Below are 17,258 nucleotides of genomic sequence, written 5' to 3'. Positions count from 1 at the left end.
ACCTACCGGAGCTAATATCGTTAGCTCCCCGCGGTCCCCGAGTAGACTACCAGCGCTCCGCAGGATGACTAAACGAGGCATAATGATTTTACTGCAACGAATGGAATAATAAAAGCTTTTCTATAAATGTGTCTAATTGAAAACTTTATTAACAGATTGCAGAATGGGTACAACTCAGTACAGGCTCTCTGAGCAAAGGAAGGACGTGAGAGATGAATGAGTAATGCTTGCTATCTGGTCGGGTAAATAATATGCTGATGTTATTGAACGTGTAACTATATAACGTTAATGCCACAAAACGAATGCCTTTGTTAATCATAAGTAGTAACTTTGATGCAGTAGCGTGTGTGTGTGTGTGTGTGTGGGGGGGCGGCGTTGTGCAGATCGCTTGACTGAAACTTTTTTCAAAGTTTGAACATGTGGGCCAGATTGACGCGACACAAATTGATGGATATTTATCGGCTACTGCCATCGGCACATTTGAGCTTATCGGCCGATAGGTTGATGGCAGTCAACAAAGCACTTATCGGCCGATACCGATACCCGACCGATACATCGGTGCACCCCTAGTTCACACCAAACCTGAGGGGAGGGGGCAGAGAGGCAGGGAGCTGTATCTACCACACTACACAGTGGCTTTTTATTTATGTCTATTTAAAACTGAATCAAACCATAAACAAGGTGGCACTTTGAGCTGCAGTTTCTGTATGAAAGGCTATACAAATAAAGTTTATTATTATACATGTGCGCAGGGTAACATTTATGCGCACGCGCATGCGCGCAGGGCACGAAATTAATCACCGGCCAGTGGCGGGTAGATGGGAAAAATCTACCCGCCAAGCATATTTCTTACCAGCCCAATATTTTTTTTAATAAAATATATATATTATATAATCATACTTGTAGTTGTATTATCTGCGAGACATCGCCACCACGCAACAAGTCAAAATGCTCGCTATCTGCAAACAGCTCCACTGTCTGTGTGTATACTTGAGTAGCCTCCAGCTCCAGCAAGGATTCTCCGGCACTGCAGCTGGACCCTATACTCTACATTCAGCATGCAAGGATTCTCCGGCGCTGCAGCTGGGCCCTACATTCAGCATGCCCTCATGCGATGGAAGCCAGGGGCTCGAATACGCATCGAATCAATACATTGATATCAAGAGCTATCTGTAGCTACTGCTAGCCGGCTAGATAACGTTAAGACAACGCCTCAGTGAACTATTTAGTTTACTGGGAAATTTCGTAGTGACTAGTGAGCTAACGTGAGCTAACGTGAGCTACCTAGCCAACGGAGGTATTATGCACTACTAGACTTGCTGGAGCATTTGTTTATATCAGGAGCTATCAGTAGCTAGCCGGCTAGATAACGTTACACAATGCCTCATGTATTAAACTAAAAGTGAATAGTTGACTGGGTCATTTTGTAACGGTAGCTAACGTTAGCTCACGGAGGTCCCACTAGAGACTAACGTCACGGTGACTGCCCGAGGCAATAGCCTCTGTGTTTACACGGGTGCGGGAGGGGCAGGAGGAGTAGGAGGAGCAGTGCGCTGCATGTCTGTGTGCTTGAGACAGCGAGTGAGAACTCCGCTAAGAATTGGATCATGTTTTTCGATCAGTTTTCACATGACTATTTGATTGCCCGCCACATGGCGGACAGACCTCTCAGTCTCACTCGCCAAAAGTAAAATCTGCCCGCCGATGGCGGGTGGCGGGCTCTAATTTCGTTCCGTGCGTGCACGTGCCGTCATTAGCGTGCGTGCCAGTGTTGATATGAGGAACGCACCTCTGGACTCTGCACTGACAGATTTGTGTTCATTGTGCTGCTTTTATAAAGCCTCAAATGACGGCTTACAATATTTCATGAAAGCAAAGTGTTTAGTTTGTCTAAGATTTAAAAAGGTTTAAAGTTTACAGCACTGACAAAGTTGAACAAAGTGCTGTACAAGTCCCACAACATAAAACATTTAATAAAAAAAAAAAAAAAAATATTAAATTATTATTTTTTAAATATTTTTTTTACATTTCGAAGCTTCGAATTCAAATCTAATCTCGGCCCCCGAAGCTTCGAATTCCAAAAAAAATCAAAGGTCAGCCCTACAGGGCAGCTGGATTAACCATATCTGAACCAGCTATTTTGGACAAATGTATAATTACTGTATAATTACTTTAATTACTCAGATATTAAAACACAATTATTGTGAAATGATTGAAAATAATAATTATTTAATGCCTTCTGTGGAATTTGTATTTCTTATTTGTTACATATCTGTTTTAATGGTATACAATGGGACAGACCTTTGTTTGATATAGCTATAAACCTGCATTCCTTCGAATATATCATTAATCAATTAAAGTTATATTGAAATACACTATATAGCCTATACACCAACACTGAAATGACAGTGGATAAATAAATAAATAAGAACTAAAGCTAATCGCATGGAAATAGACTTTCCATAACAAGTCTTGTGTGCGCCAGTATGGCCTACGTGTCTAATGAACAGTATAGGCTTAATATATTCTAGTTACTTGTTTCATTAGGATTTAGTAGATACTATATATATGCTCTGCCTCTGCCCTACGTACAGTATAAGTACAGACTGTATGTATACTGTACGTAGGGCAGAGCATATAGTATCTACTAAATCCTAATGCAACAAGTCATTAATGGAATAATAAGCCTATACTGCGTTCATTCATTACGCCGTATGCATTAATGGAATAATAAGCCTATACTGCGTTCATTCCTTACGCCGTATGCATTAATGGAATAATAAGCCTATACTGCGTTCATTCATTACGCCGTAGGCTACAGTATACTGCGCGTGTGTGTGTGTTAGAGCCATATGAAATCCGTTTTATTATTTTCCAAATTCCATTTTATTTTTTCCCAAATTCAGTTTTTTCCGTTTTAATATTTCAGAATTCTGTATTTTGTTTTTTTATGCTCATTTTACCATCAGAAATTGTGTCTAATAAATGGGAATGAATAAATGTCCACAATTGAATAAGATATAACAGTCCATTTAATGTTTTTAAGTGCTGCAACTCAGAAATACAGTTCAATTTTACACAATATTTTTCAAATAATATTGTGACAAAATAAAAATACACATTTCAAGTGTAAACAATAGATACAGCTACTAATGAAATTGTGTGTAACACGCAGCGGTCCCCGCATCCCCGGTCATGTTTGCTTTGCACCAAACGTTCCACCCAAAAACGGAATTTCAGTCCAGATTAGGCCAAATTCTGCAATATTCCACGTTTTGCAGTTGATTCCATTTTTATTGGTGTGTGTGTGTGTGTATGTGTGTTAAGGCTGTCCCCGAACCCTGTTTTTAGGGTTCGAACGTTCGCCAGGGTTTATCGAACAAACGTTCGAACGTTCGTTTTTTTTATTTTAATTAAATTATTTTTTTAATACATTTTGTTTTTCATTTTTTTTATAATAATTTTTTTAATTTTTTATTGTATTATTATAGATCCTACGGAGGGCGGCATTGCATAGTCTATTGGTGAAAAACATGTTGTTTACAGTGGTGGCTGTTCATGTAAACATGTAATTAAACAAAGCACTCAGAAGAAAATAAACAAGCTACTGCATCAAAGTTACTACTTATGATAAACAATAGCCCTTGGACACCGCAGTCACGTAAGGGGCTAGATAAACAAAGGCATTCGTTTTGTGGCATTAACGTTATATAGTTAGTGTTACACGTTCAATAACAGGTATTCACTCTTGGTCGACGGGAAGGGGAGAGGCGCGCGCCTCGGCTCCTCAACAGACCCGTCCACCGTCTACCTCGGAAAGGGGGACGGCAGAGAGACAGAGAGACACCGCCCGTCCGCCAGAGTTGTTTCCAACGCAACCACCTCCCGCCATGAAGCTCGCGCTCCGTGGCCGAAAAAGGCTGGTATTCATTAATGATCCTTCACCTATGGAAACCTTGTTACGACTTTTACTTCCTCTGCAGGGAGCTAATGCTACGTTAATGCTTCTCGCAAGCAGATCAATGGCGGCATTGCCGGAAGTAAAAAAAATAATAAACGCTTGCCGATTGGTGGTAACAGCAGAGGCGGGTGCAAGCGGTGTGACGTAATTGGCAGAATCGCCTGTCATTCAATCAAAATTGTTCTATTGCATTGGTTGAGACTAGAGCTCTGGTTGAGTATCCAGCAACAGCCCGGCAGAGACCATACTGGTTGAGCCGAGCGCCTCGGGGGACGCGCCGCTTCACATCGCCTCACCGTCGCGCGCCTGCTTTATTTTTTTTTCACCGAACGTTCGAACCCATTAATTAAAGTCCGAATGTCAGCATAACGAACGAACGTTCGAACGTTCGGGCTCAGCCTTAGTGTGTGTGTGTGTGTGTGTGTGTGTGTGTGTGTGTGTGTGTGTGTGTGTGTGTGTGTGTGTGTGTGTGTGTGTGTGTGTGTGTGTGTGTGTGTGTGTGTGTGTGTGTGTGCGGCAGGTGTACCACGTCCACAAGCTGTACAGGGCTGTACGCTAAGCTTTTTCACTAGGGGCACAGTTGCCCCTAAATGAGAAATTTAGGGGCACAGAATATTTTTTAGGGGCACATTTTTTAATAACAATTTTACCATTATAGTGCAAAATATGTTCCTCCTGCCTCATTACTGTGGTCCTTTTATTTAACATTTAAGTGATTTGGTTTTCAGGTTTGTATATTTTATAATGAACCAACTGAGAAAGTGTGTAAATCACTAATAGAACAAAAACAACAAACTGTGTGTGTGTGCGCGCTTGTAGTGCTCCTTGAATGAGATCACCACAACACACACACCATTGCATTAATCAGGAGGACAAGAAACTCTGCATACCTTTGTTTCACAATGAAAAGTGCTTTATAAATAAAATGAATTATTATTATTGTAAATAACCCCATGAAAGGTTTACTATTTTTATGGGTAATTACCCGCTTCATATTTGTGATGTTACTGGTTTCAGGGTGTGCCTAAAGTGATCAATGTGTTGGGCCGTTTATAGAGATCTATGCCAATTAATGTTTATGTATATCCGGGACTTTTTTTAATAAGAATTGAGAGGCCTACTACGGTATTTGTATATGAGACCTTTATTTTGAAAACCGTGTTGCGACGCAACCTTGTTTACATTTGCGCTTTTGACAGTGAAATGTTCAGTTCAACTTAGCTCGAAGGAAAGACTCAAATCAAAAAGGTTTAATTGACCCGTATGAGGCTCTTACGGTAGGACTTTGATTGTTTATAGAAGTGGAATGTAATACTATGCAAAACGAGAAATAAACAGTGATTTTACCAGCAGTAAGTTGCAAGCCACTTTCATACGGGGAACCGTGACAATTATTAGTATTATCTTATTTGCATATTGTCTCATTATTAGATAGATAGATAGATAGGTTGATACTTTATTGATCCCCGGAGGGGGTGTTGGATGTATGGACTCTATGCAGACGGGGACATGGTATTTAATCGCACGATAGACTAGCACTACCAAGTAGAATAGCGTGGCCCAGATTCACTTCACAGTACACGCAAATCTTTTTTTCTCGCACGGGGGCTACGCAGTAAATTCATTCATCGCCGACAGATTTTTTCATAGCACTGCGACATTATGTCGCACTGTACAGCCCTGTTTGTAGGCTAATGTTTAAAAAAAAATTATCCAATTTGTATGGATTAATTTAGGAGTGAAATGCGAATGAAGGGTTGAAATCACTACTCGCAAGGTTGCCCCCAAATATTATTTACCACTTGCACGGGCCAAATTAAGGGGCAATTTGCGATAACCTCGTCGCAGTGTTCAGCCCTGCTGTACTATATATGATGACAATACAATAGAGCTGCCGCGGTATTGATGTTTTCCTTACCGCACACATTTGCAAAATATTTCCTACCGCCGCGGTAATAACCGCACACACACACAAAAAAAAAAGTTTGAATGCATTTTTTTTGTAGTCTACTCTTTATAGCATATAGCCTGCCTCTAGTCTAAATGTCTATCTTTAGAGGATGACTTTGCAGCATGAATATTGTTTGGGATTCGGCATGCACGCATTCGTTATTAAAAGTGAAACACGGATTCTAAGTCTCCCCTACGGTGTCGCGAGCAGGGGTGGTAGCGGCGCGCCCGCCGGTTACCCCCCCGACCCTTTCTTCTTCTTATTATTATAACGTTACTACTTATGATTACAAAGGCATTCGATTTGTGGCATTAACGTTAGTATAGTTACACGTTCGTATTTACCAGACCATAGCAAGGCAAGCGTTACTCAATTAATATCTAAGTTCCTTTCTTTGCTCAGAGCGTGCCGAGTTGTACCCATTCTGCGGTCTGTTAATAAAGTTTTCAATCAGACAAGTGTATAGAACGAAGGGCTTTTATTATAACATTTCGTTGCAGTAAAATCATTATGCCTCGTTCCCTGAGGAGCGACGGCGTCGGTAATCCACTCCGGTCTCCGGTGGGAGCTAACGTACTATTAGCCGTGTTGTGATGGCTGAGATTCAGGAAGTAAAAGCGCTGCAAGATGCTCCAAGCATGTGACGCGTATCTCTTCTGACCAATCAGTGGTCTGCAGTGTTTCATGTGACTTTTCTGGTACCCAATAGGGTCGCTTGGAATCTCGACAGAGAAGTAGGGTATATCTGCAGAGCCGCAAGCCCAACGAGAGCGTAATAATAATAATAATATATTAAAAAACAGCGGTGATGCCGGTATTCAGCCCAACGCTGCGGTGGGCATGATGTAACAGCGATACCGCGGTAATACCGATACCGCGGCAGCTCTACAATACAATAATCTAATCTCATTTCGATGGGTCGCGCAAGACTCGCAAGGCACTTCACCTCACCCCTGCCCACTTTGACAACCTAGGATGGCTTAGAGTAGATGACAGAGTACAGCAACTTGCAATGGGCCTGGTCTACAAGATACACTACACGACCAAGGTACCCATGTACATGTCAAAATACTTCCCAAAGGTCAGTGAATACCACGATCACAACACCAGAGGGAGCTCCACAAATCATGTTAAACCCAGATTCGGCTCAAACAAGGGACTAAACACGTTTCCCAATTATGCCACATCAATGTGGAACGCCCTACCCAAAGCTGTAAAGGAATGTGAATCACTACCCACTTTCAAAAACACTCTCAAAAAACACCCCCCCCCCCCCCCCACCTACCCAACAGTTTTTACGTCAAATGTATATACTCTTTTTTCTGGACTCTTTTCGTATCACAAACAGTACTGTATTTGCAAATCTGGTATGTCATAAATGTATAGATGTAGCAGTACTGTCTATCTGTATGTCATGTATGTCATATATGTTACGATGAATTGAAAATGGGGGACCCTGATGTAAACAAGATAAAAGTCTTTCTCTGGTCTGCATCCCCTTAACAATTGTATGTATTGAGCTGTACTGTACTGTACCCATTCTGCAATCTGTTAATAACGTTTTCAATCAATAAATCAATCAATCAATCAATCACTTCCGCATCCATTTCCAAACAGCTGCGTCATTACTTTGCTTATAAGGAGCTCTGGAGCAGGGGCGGGGCTAGGGGGTGGCTACTTGGGCTCAAGCCCCAAATGTTTTCTGAAAAGCCCCGAATCGACTTTCAAAAAAAATATAAATATTTGACAATTAATCATAGTTACATGAAAATATGTTTGCACCAGATTTAGCAGAAGCTAATTTCCATCTGTAGTCTATCCAGCTGCTAGCTGTATTTGAGTGAGTTAAGTTTTGGCGTTATGGTAGACTCAGACCTAAGCTTTAAATCACAATCAACAAGTTGACAAAAACATAATGTCTTCCACCTTAGAAACATAGCTAAAGTACGGCCATTTATAAATCAAAAGGACGCTGAAAACCAGATCCATGCCTTTATCTCAAGCCGACTCGACTACTGTAATGCACTCCTTACCGGCCTCCCGAAAAAATACGATGATAACTATTTTATTGCAATGCACTATTGCATTATTTTATTCTATTTTACTAACTATTTTATTGCACTGCACTATTTTACTTTTTATCAGTGATAATCAAACCGTAAACAAAGACGCCTATTAACACTTTCAGCGCCAGATGGCGCTGTTTACTGCAATAGACTGATAATTTTTTCATCCATACATTTCCGTTTTATACCGTTGTGAATATGAGTGTAGTTTCAGGGTGGTCTGGTGTCATTTCCAAAATGCTTCGGTAATGGCCGGCAACGTGTATTCTAGTAAACGCGTTATCGTTTCTTCCCTGGACTAGCTACTGTTCTCAAATCATATTTAGATTATCTGTATTATGTTTCATCATGGATGCATGAAGGGGGGGGGGGGCCCTCCGTGCTTTGATCGCAACCAACGGAACACGCCACACACACACACACGCCCCGATCAGCATGGAGGAATTTTTGGATCAACGCAATATTGATACCATATAGTCCTTACCTTGACCAGGATCTGTCCCGAAAAGAATATTCCAATTATCTGATCGCCATTCTAAGTACTGATGTCGATCAAGGTGCCAACGTAATCCAGCATTGAACATGAACCCGACCCTCGTCGATGCATGCGTTATAAGCGTTTGGCTTGTCCGAGTAGTTAGACCCCGCCCGCAGGCCGCAGCTCGGCCCAGACACCAAGCCACATTGTTTCAAATAGAGTGCAATAGCGGCCGCAAGGCGTTGGGCGGCGGTATTGGACTTTTGAGATCTCAGACCCATCCCCAGTGATAACACAGGCTGCCGGCATGTCTTTATGAATGGAAATATCGAATAAAAGAAACAACGATGAAAACCCGACTATACTCTGGTTTTCGGGGGTCCTGGCGCTCAGCGTTCGGTGAGTTAACCCTAGATCTTAGATCCTAATATGAAAAACGATGTGATTTAATGTTCTATGTCTTACCTTGACTTTGTCTATTTTGCTGCTACTGTATCTATTTTATGCTTTATGTCTGCACTTTATGCATTGGTCTTTATCTGCCAATGTTGTGCTCATTTTATGCCTGTCTTTTTTTACTGTTATGAAGCACTTTGATATGCAATTCTTGTATGAAAGGTGCTATACAAATACAGTGTATTATTATTATTATTATTATTATTATTATTATTATTATTATTATTATTATTATTATTATTATTATTATTAATTATTATTATTGTTTGCTTCATTAATTAAAGGATGAGAATTTAAGTGTATAAGTTAAAGGTTGTGGTGTCGAAGTAAAAAAATCTATGCCCCGGATCTCCTACAATCCTAAATCCGCCAGTGCTCTGGAGGCGTTGTTTTGTATGCAAATGACCTGAACGGGGACGCACTTTCGCGTTTAAGACATAATGCCATTCCCCAAGCAGATATCAGATCATATCACAGGTGCGACCGTTTCAGCCCCTTAACACTTTAAGGACCGTCCACGTATACGTGTTTCGATTCCATGCGTTGTGGACCAGAGCCACGTATATAGCCGTGGCAAGTTGTTATTGTTTTATTCCATATTTATAACGCTATTAACGTCCGCGATCGAGATGCATGACCTACCCACATATTTGATTTTCGAAACATGTAATACCGGCCAGATCCGCTTAGGGGCGCCATCGCTCTACTGCAGTATCATTGAGGGCGATTGTAAAAAAAAAATCTTTTACAGTCTGTGGGCGGATCATATGAGCCTCGATTCCAAACGAAGACCCTCCATCTTTGATCCCGTTACCGAACGCATATTTCAGCCTGAAATAATGGGATTTATGATTAGCCAATCATGATGACTAATGAAGAAATGCTGCCGGCTATCACATGGCCTGACGGTAGGATACTATTCCCCCAAATTACAGCTGGATTGGACATTGTTTTAAAACCTAACGTGATTGATCACTGACATTGGCTACCTGAACGCACACTCTATTGCTACAGTAATCAATAATACTAATCGGCGTTCCCCACCGCCCCCATTTCATCCATAGATGCTCTGTAATAGTCCGGATGCTACGCAGTTTGTTTTATTTCATTCGTATATATACAGCAGAAATGGCGTTTGATATAACGGCGCCAATGTTTAGCCTATTATCTAGCTTCCTGGAAAAAAGACGAGACGAAAAGCGCGATAAACCTTATATTCACAACGCTATAAAATGACAACCAACTGATGGATTTTTATTTTTTTTAAGCCATTATGAAGGCACGGTTTATGCACTCAAGTGACAATGAGAATGGACAGATAGCAATACAATAAATTATATATATAGCTCTTAGAAAGTACATCGGTTTGTAAACAAACCTCTGTCCTCTGAAGCATAAATCGCCGCAAGACTGTGGTCGCCAAATGTTAAGACATATTACCAGCACGTTGGGGACTCAGAGTGAACTTGTCATTGATTCTGTCTCAGTCGGTTCCAAGATAAGTCTTCCAAGAGAACTCTTTGGAAAATGTTGGGGAATGAGACCCTTAACACTTTGAATGCCCAAAACGACATAACACGTGTTATCAGCCCGTCCCCTGAATGCCCACCACGACAATTTGCGTGTTATTTTTTTATTAGCGCTCTGAATTCATATTTCATCAACGGAGTCTCCCGTTGGTAAACCAGCCCCATCAGGAGTTCAGATGTGAAAAAACCGCCCCCTATCATCTCCCAGATGGTAATGCACCCTTTTGGAATGGACTCAATGAAAATGGATGAGAAAAGAAAAATCCGGAATCCACATTTTACTTCTCAGACATGTACCCCGAGCCGATCGGATTCATTGTGGAGCTTCAGAACAGCGTGGAATATGTGTTTACAGTATGTAGCGTTGGATCAATAAAAGCAATCGATTTTTGGAATGGCGATCAGGAATTGGAATGATCTTTTTGGATAACATCTGATCTGTGGCTGTGCGAGCGATCAGGAACTAAGAGACTCGATTTTCAGCTCGCGGCACCAGCGTGCATACGTACACATATACTATCGATAATCTAGCGTTTATTTGAAAACGATTCATAAATAGGCCGAAAAATGACAACGTTCTAGAATATTCCAGTACAGGGTGTTTATCACGGAATCTTTTTATTTTCCTTGAAAACGAGGGCTTTTCAAAATGCGATAAAACGGAAATGAACCGATAAAAAAACTATCCGCTTCGACAATGTTGACTGGAAAATTAGTCATTGATAAGCGACGGGCAGATTAGACACATAGCCATAATTAAAAACATAGATTAGGCGTTATTAACGCTAACATTGAAGTGGATGCTGGGCATTCAAGCACTAAATCGTGCGCCCCCTGCTGGCGCTGAAAGTGTTAAGACATATTACCAGCACGTTGGGGACTCAGAGTGAACTTGTCATTGATTCTGTCTCAGTCGGTTCCAAGATAAGTCTTAATATTTTTTTGATCCACTTTTTCTCCCATTTTCTATTTTTCTCCCATCCCGATTTTCATATCGTCCAATATAACCCTCCCCTGTCTTTGAACGTTGTTTCTTGCCTCCCACAAGCCGGCTGCAATGTGGACTAAGTCATACATAGCACGAGTCCCCTCCGATACTCGAGGTAACAGCCGTCGCATTTTTTCACCTGCGCGGCTCGATCTTTCAGCGTCGGGGGTCTGGGCTTTGGAGGGGCCCCGCCCCCGTCGCTTCTTGATTCTACTGTGCAGGCGCACACCAACCGACCTGTAGGAGTCGCTGTCCATAACGCCCGATCCCCACCCTTCAGTTTCCCTCCCCGTAATACGGCCAATGTGTATTACTGTGGACGACCAGCTAAACTGAAAGCAATGTGGAGAGCGGGGCTCGAACAGGAGGCATCCTGTTCGAGCCTAGTCTCCAGCATTCGTTGCGAGCGCCTTGTCCACTGCGCCACGTAGCCGCCCCCAAGATAAGTCTTAATATATAAGATAATATATTCTGGAAGACTTATCTTGGAACCACTGAGACATAATCAATGACAAGTTCACTCTGAGTCCTGAACGTGCTGGTAATATGTCTTAAGTGGCTGAAAAGGTTGCACAAATTATATGATCTGATATCTGCTTGGAGAATGGCATTCTGTCTTAAACTCGAAAGCGCGTTCCCGTTCAGGTCATTTGCATACAAAACAACGCCTCCATAGCTCCTTATAAGGCAACTAGTGACGCAGCTGTGTGCAAATGGAATGGCGGAAGTGCTTTGCGAGTCTTGCGAGCCGCGTGATTACGAAACCTAGCGTCAGTCAGTGCCAATCAGAGAGCGTCTCCGAGAAATGCGGCTAGGTTTCGTAATCACGCTTGCGCGCCATCAAAACTAGATTAGACTAATGTATTGGCATCATATACAGCTCTCGGTACACCTGCTGCAGCGCGCGCACACACACACACACGCGCGCGCGCGCGCAGTACTGTATATGAATGAAATATAATATATATAGCCTACGGCGGGCGTAATGAATGAACGCAGTATGGCTTATTATTCCATAATTAAGCCTATAGGCTACTGTTCATTCGTAGGCGCACACAAGACTTTTTATGGAATATTAATGCAGTCTATTTCCACCGATTAGCTTTAGTTCTTATTTATTTATCCACTGTCATTTCAGTGTTGGTGTATAGGCTATATAGTGTATTTCAATATAAGTTTAATTGATTAATGATATATTCAAAGGAATGCAGGTTTATAGCTATATCAACCCCCTCCAATGTACAGTAAATGACCAAGTATGGTTGTCAATATTCCAATGTACAGTTTTGCTTGTACAGTGTAAGTCTATCCCCCACCCATCCCTACCCAACCTCCTCCAACAGTTTCTACGTCAAATGTACTCTCTTTTCTCAGTACTGTATTTGCAAATCTGGTATGTCATAAATGTATAGATGTAGCAGTACTGTCTATCTGTGTCGTGTGTGTCATATATGTTATGATGAATTGAAAATGGGGGACCCTGATGTAAACAAGACGAAATTCTTTCTCTGGTCTGCATCCCCTTATGTAATTGAGCTGTACTGTACTGTACCCATTCTGCAATCTGTTAATAAAGTTTTCAATCAATCAATCAATCAATCAATCAATCAATCAATCAAACAAAGGTCTGTCCCATTGACCTGCATTCTTTCAAATGTATATAATTAATCATTAAAACAGATGTGTAACAAATAAGAAATACAAATTCCACAGAAGGCATTAAATAATAATTATTTTCAATCATTAAGCAGCTGCCCTGTGATCAGATGAATCCATATTATTTATCCATATTATTTATTTTTCCGACATCAAATGCGTAATTTCTTATCGTACAAATATTGTCATATTTATTTTAATTATGATTAAGTAATTAATTCCAAGGAGGCCTGTAGCGTTGACGTGAAGGAATCACTATGAGAACACAGTCTGTCAAGTTATAATGACATTTTAAATTAGTCAATCAATCATGAGATTTGATCGTGGCTGAGAATCGTGGCTGAGTGCTCCTGAGCTCATCTGATCTCAGGAAAATTTGGGGACTCCCACTCCCAGCCCTAATATGTCTTAAATGGGCAGAAATCTGGCTAAGATGAAATTTTTTGTCGTAACTTCGTTCGGGAATGAGACCCATTGTCTTTAGTCTGTGCGTAAGCGAGGGAACATGTGTGCGCGTGCACGCGCAGGCGTCTGTGCAGTTCCCATATTACGACTGCACCACTGGTCTTTAGTCTGTGCGTAAGCGAGGGGACATTTATGCGCATGCGCGGGAGCGCGCGAACGCGCCCGGGAGCGGGCGTGCACGTGGCGTCATTAGCGTGCGTGTTGATTTACTGAATCCATACATGTTCGAGTTTAACAGTCACTTGGCAATGCTTCATTTACACAATCAAGTTGTTCGTAATTCGACTATTCATGAGTCATGAGCGCCCAATACTATAGTACTCAAACAACTCACATGAAAGATGTGCAAACGACTAAGAGACCAAACTAGCTGAGTGGCCATAGTCACACTCACTCACACTGTGGCACTTTGCAACAAGCAGAGAAATCTACTAATTAATTTGCTGAACATTTTGATACCAAAACGAAATGCTTCCTCTGAATAATGGCATCTAGAATAACACAAGCATGTTGAGGGACATTCAGTAAGTACTAAAGCAGAGAGAGCACTTACCATGTAAGCAGCAGCTCCGTCAGTGTCCAGCTCACTGTCTGCAGGTAGATCTACTGAAGCCGCTCCGTCAGTCAGCCAGGCTGAGCCTCGTGTTGATCACTTCCTATTGATTGATTGATTGAAAACTTTATGAACAGATTGCAGAATGGGTACAGTACAGTACAGCTCAATACACACAATTGTTAAGGGGATGCAGACCAGAGAAAGACTTTCGTCTTGTTTACATCAGGGTCCCCCATTTTCAATTCATCATGGCTGCCAAAGCGCTTTGGGGTGGGGGACACTGTACAAGCAAAACTGTACATTGGAATATTGACAAAGCCATACTTGGTCAGTTACTGTACATTGGAGGGGGTTGGGTTAGGACATTTGCAGGGGCCAGTTTCGAATTGCAGTTTGAGAGTGGTTTTGAAAGTGGGTAGTGATTCACATTCCTTGGGTAGGGCATTCCACATTGATGTGGCATAATTGCGAAACGTGTTTAGTCCCTTGTTTGAGCCGAATCTGGGTTTAACATGATTTGTGGAGCTCCCTCTGGTGTTGTGATCGTGGTATTCACTGACCTTTGGGAAGTATTTTGACATGTACATGGGTACCTTGGTCGTGTAGTGTATCTTGTAGACCAGGCCCATTGCAAGTTGCTGTACTCTGTCGTCTACTCTAAGCCATCCTAGGTTGTCAAAGTGTGCAGGGGTGAGGTGGGTTCTAGGAGTAAGGTCAAGCAGTAGTCTGACCAGTTTGTTTTGAGATGTTTGTAATTTTGTTTTTAGTGCCTTTGAGGTGCTTTGGTACCATGAGGTGCAAGCATAGTCGTAGTACCCTTGAATGAGTGCTCCTGCCAGAGTCTTCAGGGTATTCTTGTTTACCAGAGAGGAGATCCGGTACAAGAATCTAGTTTGTTGGTTGACTTTTTTTATTACATTGGATGCCATTTTGTCACAGGAAAGATTAGCCTCTAGGATGGAACCCAGGTAGGTAATTTCATCCTTCCTTGTGACAATATTGTCACCCACTGTAACTGAGAAGCCGTCGGTATTGCTGAGTTTGTTATTTGAACCGAAGAGAATGGACTCTGTTTTGCCCATGTGTAATGATAGTTTGTTATCAGCGAGCCATATGCAGATTCTGCCTAGTTCAGAGCTGAGGGTCCTGCATCTCACTGGCTCATTGCAATGTTTGAGGTTGATGGCAGCATTTATTTGTTTGTTTGTTCGTTTATTTACACTATTGTTAGTTTAAGACATAAACTAAAGCATTCATTACAAACGTTTTGTTAAAGTTAAACTAGTTAGTTACTCAATTATTAGCTCTATTACATAATTATTCATTCGTTTAGCTAGGAAGAAAATTACTTTAGTTAATTTAAATTTGTTTAACTTCTCCCTACTTATCCAACCACAAATTCAACTTTGTATGGGTGATGTTGCAAAACGAATTCCCTAATGAATAAATACAAATAAGTCCATGTCTCAAGACAGATTTTTTTTTTTACTTGTCTCTCACTATCTAGTATCTACATCATTGCTTTACGGATGTGGGTAGGGCCTTCCACATTATTGTGGCATAATTGCTAAACGTGTTTAGTCCCTTGTTTGAGCCGAATCTGGGTTGAACGTGATTTGTGGAGCTCCCTCTGGTGTTGTGGTCGTGGACTTCACTGACCTTTAGCCCCCTTATGACTTAGGCACACCTACTACTACTCCTTTTCAGTTCGTTATGCGGGCAGAATACAGCATATATAATTCGAAGCATGGTAATAAACATACTCACTTACTAATAAATCATTCAACCACATGAATTGACCTTCACAGACATAAAATATTTCATGAGATTTTTCATCTACCTGGCAACCCTACGGCTTTCATTCAAAAGCTTGCGAGAAGATGTATTTACCTATTGAACATGTTTAATACTTACGCCACTACATCGCACACATTTGTTACGACGATTGTGCACAACCTTATTACCAGCTTGTACAGTCAGTGAAGACCCAACGGAGATGAACAAGTTAAACACTGTTTGTGCTGCCCAATCCCAATGTCCTTGTCCTGATCTCACGGAAGTGACGTACCCGCAAGGCTCAAGGCTGCACTGCCAAGTCGAATTGTGAGCGAATTAATTTGATCAACGCAACTTTTTACGGCAAAAAGAGTTGCTACGTGCACCATGGCCGAACCAGGATACTACCTGCCACCGCTTTTCCACTGTCCTTCTCAAAATCCAACTATTAAACCACAAACCTTCCAGCACCAGCATGGCCAGAGTGGAGATATTGATTGATTGATAGAAAAGTGTATTAACAGATTGCAGAATGGGTACAATACAGTACAGCTCAATACACACAATTGTTAAGGGGATGCAGACCAGAGAAAGACTTTTGTCTTGTTTACATCAGGGTCCCCCATTTTCTATTCATAATGACATATATGACATACCAGATCTACAAATAATACAGTAGTATTTAAGAGTACAACGCCTGTCATATAGACCCTGGCGTTGGAAACTCTGATTAGACAGTTTCTAAAAAGAAAGTATATACATTATATACATTTGATAGTATATACATTGGAGGGGGTTGGGTAGGTGGGGTGGGGGGGGTTGGGTAGGTGGGGTCCTATCCTGACATATTTCAGTTGGAAGGGCAGTCTATATGCCCCCAGGCATAGACGCCTGGCCATAAGAGCACTCGGAGCAAATGCTCTCCCACTATTGAACTTGGGGGAGCAAAGCTATGCTCTTGCTCCACCACTTTTTGATCATATGAAAAATTTGATATATCCCCCCCCAATATATATTTCTAACCATAACTACGTAATTTCAATCAAATTAATAATACGCAATGACACTTAATAGCAAGTTTTTAAGTTTCCAAAGATTGCGACACCCCCCCTGCTCCCCCATATGTTTTGATCCAGTGCCTCTCCAACCCCCAGCAGAGCAGACAGACCACTGTGGCTGAGTGTAAATATCAAAGGCCACAGAAGTGTGTCATTTGGTGGCAGGCAGGATTTTCCAGTAAGTTGTTTATGATTGTTAAGATTATTTATGTTAGACATGTCTTCTATTGAGTGGTAGAAGTTCTACCACGCAATACAATAAAAGTGTTTCACGTCCCGAAATGCCATCTGGTCATACCAATAATAATAATAATAATA

Source organism: Notolepis coatsorum (assembly GCF_963971535.1).
Source record: "Notolepis coatsorum genome assembly, contig: SUPER_11_unloc_1, whole genome shotgun sequence".
Taxonomy (NCBI): Eukaryota; Metazoa; Chordata; class Actinopteri; order Aulopiformes; family Paralepididae; genus Notolepis; species Notolepis coatsorum.
Note: the sequence above shows the minus strand (reverse complement) of the source record.